Source organism: Sparus aurata, chromosome 4 (genome assembly GCF_900880675.1).
Source record: "Sparus aurata chromosome 4, fSpaAur1.1, whole genome shotgun sequence".
Taxonomy (NCBI): domain Eukaryota; kingdom Metazoa; phylum Chordata; class Actinopteri; order Spariformes; family Sparidae; genus Sparus; species Sparus aurata.
In genome coordinates this window covers 16,665,867-16,671,378 of record NC_044190.1, presented here as the reverse complement: position 1 = coordinate 16,671,378, position 5,512 = coordinate 16,665,867, and the positions used below count along the sequence as shown (strand labels likewise).

Here is a 5,512-nt window from a genome sequence, read left to right as displayed (position 1 = left end):
GCATCTATTTATTTTCAATTTCATCAATCTTTGAGGCCCTACCTCAGATTTTGTATTTATGTATAGAAATGCAATTGGATTATAGTATCTTTGCCAATAATAATATATCGCTATTATATCATGAAATGTATAACATATGAATCAATAAATAAATGTTATTGTTTTATTTGTTGTCACTTTGTTGCTTTTTTTAGACAGGCGCCCTGTTGTAAGTGGAGTTATAAACAACAACGACAAGAAAATTGGGTTAAGAAAATAAATCCCCCCTGTGATGTGTCAATCAGCTTTTATATTCAGCTGCTAAATAACTAAAGGCATCACAGCTTTGTGAAAACACTACATACTGTTTGCTGTTTACTGGAAAATCATGATCAAAGGGGAAGAGATTGAAAGAAAAAAAGCGGATTTGAATGCTCCTGCAGGCTTGTTGGTTGTTGGTACATACCATGTGCTGCTGAACAGCACCGACTGTGGCAGACAAGCTTGCATATTTCATATATCAAACCAATTTGCAATTTAAATTCATTTGCAAGAAGCATAATGGTTAGTACAATGTGTTTTACACAACAGTAAGTAGTCCCTTCACAATGCTGGTAAGCAGAAAGAAATTTGATCTATTGGATTCATGCCTTGATGGCTTTAGGGCAAGAAAATAATAAGTGCGTGCAATTGATTATTTAATTGTACATATGATTGCATAATACAAATATCAGCAATTTTAATATTTGATTGTGCACTATTCCTTAACCACGTGAGCAACTCTGTGTGACGCTTTAAAGGGACAGAGATGGTGTGAAGCAAATGCTAAGATGTTGCTGTGTAGCAGATCATATTTGCCAGGTTGACCACTTAGCATGTTAACGTAAACGAATTGGCACTAAATACAAATAACAGTTGAGGATGACAAAACTATTGGGCAAACTGAATTCTTGGCATGATAATGAAGGTAGATGAAAGGTCAGGAGATCACCATTGTTAATAGGTGGCATCTTCTGGGGACCATGAATGTTTGCACAAAATTTCCTCTCAACCCTTCGTGGAATTTTCAAGATATTTCACTCTATATCAATCAAGCCTCATTCAGTATCAAAGTATTAATCTCTGAGAAATTGATAAAAATGTCAAAGCGCTGTATCTCAATGTTCACAATGTTAAAGATGATGAGAAAAAATGTATGGATCCGTCCCTTTAACTGAATCCGCACCAAAAGTTAATGTGTTCTGTTCTGTTCCGTTCAGCAGTTTTTCAGCAGTAAGCCTGCTGACAAACCAACCAACCAACAAATGAACAAAGATGAAAACACAACCTCCATTGCAGGAATAACGGACAGCTTAAGTTGAGCCATATTGGAGGAGCTGATCATTGAGCTCACTTTGCGTCTTTCATTGAAAAAAAAAAAGCCTGCAGATTCTTACAATGCAAATAGAGAATCATCACCTCAAGCGTATGTCTGTCAACACTCTGACACATTAAGAGTTAACTGCCAAAGTTATTCTTCATCCTTCTCCCATCATGTTGAGGGAATCATGGTGATCTGTTTTTTGACTGAACTAAAGTACAGTGTATAGCATTAAAAATTCATCAGATATTCTTTTTTTTTTTTTTGCTTGGACTGCAGCATCAAAAGTCCAGCATCAAGCCAAAAATAATTAAAAAAATTCAACATTTACTTTATGAACTTCGGCGTTCTCCTTGACAAGCCTTTTTTTTCAGAGATCCTCTGCAGGAGCAGAGAGATTATTCCTCAGAGCACAGGGAGAGCCTCTGAATTAAAGTGGTACATTTAGGATTTCTGTGGATTTATCTCACTACACTTTGATATCAAGAATATCATTATCTGTTGATATCATTTCTTTTTTTAATCGATTTCACTTACTGTAGCTTATTATCCAAAAGGGTATTCATTATGAGAAGCTGGATGAGCCTCTTGAATTGAATTTACACCCAAAATACTTCCAGCTTCTTCCACTTTGGCTGCAATTGGTATTGACCGTTTGACAGTGCACCCCAGAGGCTTAGCAGATGAAGTTGTTCAGTTTGAAAGATAAAAAAGCTACACATCTGAATAACAGAAATGATACCTTCTGTTATGAGACAAATAAGACAATTTACCCAAAATAACATACAGGACTTCAATCAACAAATCATAAAACCAGAGGGAAATATCTATTTCTTTTAAGATAAAGCATCAATTAGTGTCTGTTGAAAGCACATTTTGTTGAGCGAAAGTGCTGCCATCTGTGGTGTCAGCTCTGTCCTTCTCCTCCCAACCTGCTAATGTAAGATCAAAGATCTCTGCGGGAGGGAAAAATAAAGTTTGATGTGCCCAAGAACACTTTGTCTCCTTTTTGCAGGTGCTGACATTCAGACATTTATCATTCTGACTGCGGCAGTCTCGTCCGCTCTCTGCCCGACAGCCTCTTTGTTTACCTCGCCATCAGTTAAAAGTTGCCTGGCCCTCGGCTCAAAGACGCAAGACCCAGTGCACAGTTTCCTGCCTGTGTTCAGTTGACAAGAAAATCCTTCATGATTTATCTCATCAGGTGATGAAAGCTGATGAGATAAGGTAGACTTGAGCTGACCTTGAGGAGCAGAAAGCTCACAGCTACACCAGCAAAATATGATAATATGCTTTAAAAATGTTAGATTTATTTGCCTTCATAACACAGAACAGGTCTACGCTGTGTCATGATTGCAAAAATAAACAACAACATAATGACATGATTAAGGGGTACCTGTTTCTCCTGCCTCTCATTGTGAACAGCTAAAGTGCTTTCATTATTGCTGAAATGTAAAGTGTCTCATTTTGGCTTATTGTCAACACCCAACATGATGACAATGAAAAAAAGAGGAAATTAAATGATGTAAGTCCCCTTATCCATCCCCTAGCACTGCTGCAGATAATAGAGCACTGCTTATCTATGTACTCTTTCATTTATTTGTGTATTTATTTGACTCTCTGCTCCTAAAACATATGAGCTCGGTAATAAAATAGCAATGAGTTAGAGAGTGCCGCCCTGTCTAAACACATTTCAAAGCCAGCGTTGTGTTAAGTGTTTCTCCTTGACTTGAGGACATCATTCACTAGAGAGACTCTTGAAACATTGCTTTCATTTGCACCACCGTCAGATTCAGGCACGCAACTATTTCCTGACCTCATGTTCGTCTGGCTCTTTGACTCGCAAATCTTTTGTGGTGTGGGAGTGATACGCACAATATGATACGTGACACGCTGTTCAGTGACAGATGAAAGGAAAGTCAGTGTGTTAGTTCTTTAAGGACACTTTTATTATCATGGTAATGGTAATCCATTTTGAAATGTTTGAAGTCACTTTAGCTCTTGGTTAGTATTGTTTCAATAAGGCTCGTGATACATTTATTCATAACTTAATTGTTTGACTTACTTTAACTTAATACCTACCTATCATGTTTATTGCTTTCTTTATTTTCTTTAGCAGGTGAAAGATCTTGAAAGTTTATAAGGTCCTGCACCGATAGACGTTCCTCTCTCCCACTGGATACATTGCTCCTGAAACGCCTCATCAGTATTCCCAAGGTTAATTCAATGACATCACACTTTGTCGCGGAGTCCCACATTTGCATAATTTATGCCAAGTGTCTAGTTTTGCATGTAACATTTGATTTAGAATCGCTGCACTGACACTGCTTTTAAGCCAGACCATGACCCTTTCCTAAACCTAACCAAACTATGAACGCTAAACAATGTTAACCATGTGTTACAAAGGCTTTCTGTCAGTTAATATGGGCACTAAAGTGTATCTTTTCTGTTTATATGTGACAGAATGGCGCAAATAATCAGTACTTAATGACCTTCAAACATAGTTATCCTCTGATTGCATGATAAACAACGTCTGGAATGGTATTTATTTATTTATTTTTTACATTTAACTGAAGAAGCTTGAGAAACTGAGGACACAATAATGCAGCCTACTCACTCAAAGGACACCACAGTATCTGATCTCTGTTTTCTCGCTTTGAAAGAAATGCACAGAAACAATTAGTGATTGGATCACCCAAGGCTAATCCACAAGAATAAGAAACATACCTTGGATGATTTCTGAGGTTTCTAAAAGCACCTTGTCGACAGTAATTCCACTTGTCCGTGGTAGAGAGATGTGAATGTTGTGCAGATAGTGAAACCCAGGGTTTTTGAGAAAATTGTTGCCACTTCCCTCCAAAAATTCTGGATGCGGGGACAAGACCAGAAGACATGGGCATGGACGTTTATATATATATAAACGTCCATATATATATATATATATATATATATATATATATATATATATATATATATATATATTTACATATACTGTATATATGGTTGTGTCTCATGCATTGAGGGGGAGATTATTTTAAGCCATATATACAAAAGGTTTATAGAGAAATCTTTACCAAATTAACTACAGAGACAAGCATATTTGAAGTAAAAACATTACTTTTTTTTTTGCATTTTTACAAGATAGAGGAACATCCAGGGCTGGACTGGGACAAAAAATCGGCCCGGGCATTTTGAGCCGAGACCGGCCCACCAGGTATTGATGGAAAGACAATGAAGCCTACGAATGAAACAAACTTTCTTGTGACAATGCTTATACACTGTCTTGTTGGTGTACATGTACTTGTCTAATAAACCTAAACCTACACCATCCTCCCAGTCCCATTATTCTATACAGTACTTAGCGGAAACCAAAAGGCTGCTTGGTTTAGTTAACCTCCTGAACAATGTACAACATATGATGGGATTCTGAAATTAGGACAGAAAGGAATAGAGGTGAGACATGGTCATTGATAAATATTAAAATGAATAAATGACAGATTTAGTGATATTTTCTTTACTATTTATTCACCACATCAATAAACAGCACAGCAACACAGAATATTTCCTCAAACATGGCAACCTTTAAAAAGTGAAAGGAGACCGAGAAAGAATGGTGAGAAAGAACAACACTTGCTGGACTTATATGATCACAGTGCTGGTATCTAGAAAAATGTGGGAAAATAGTTGTGTCATATACTCTATACAGTTCTTACTTAGAGGAACCTCCTGAACAATGTATGATGGGATCCTGAAAAATAGGACACAGAAGAACAGAGATGAGATGAATATTAAAATGTATACATGACAGACTGTGATTAAGTGATATTTTCACAGACTATGTACTCACCACATCAATAAACAGTCACCGTAGACCTCCACAGCAGCAACACTCAGCACAGCAAACACAGAACATTTCCTCAAACATGGCAACCTTTAATAAGTGAAAGGAGACATACAGAGAAATGTGAGAAAGAATGATACCTGATGGACTTGCTCAGATGATGTCAGTACTGGTATCTTCAAAAACAGTTGAATCATGTTTTCTATATTTCATTTCATTTCATTTCTTTATTCACATCAGTTAAAATCATATACGGCTTACTCTTTTAAATCTGTAATAATCTTATGTGAAATGGGACACCCCAGGAAGCTCAAAAAGCTTATTAAGAGGGG

General features: G+C 36.8%; 1 long non-coding RNA gene across 1 annotated transcript; it reads right to left on the bottom strand.

The window, feature by feature from the left end:
• Positions 1–4,865: 4,865 nt before the first annotated feature.
• LOC115579783 (uncharacterized) lies at positions 4,866–5,237 on the bottom strand. The gene is made up of 3 exons (XR_003983737.1): positions 5,187–5,237; positions 5,053–5,087; positions 4,866–4,919 (listed from the first exon to the last, which is right to left on the bottom strand). It is a non-coding gene; the product is annotated as an uncharacterized LOC115579783 (long non-coding RNA).
• Between the last annotated feature and the right edge of the window lie 275 nt (positions 5,238–5,512).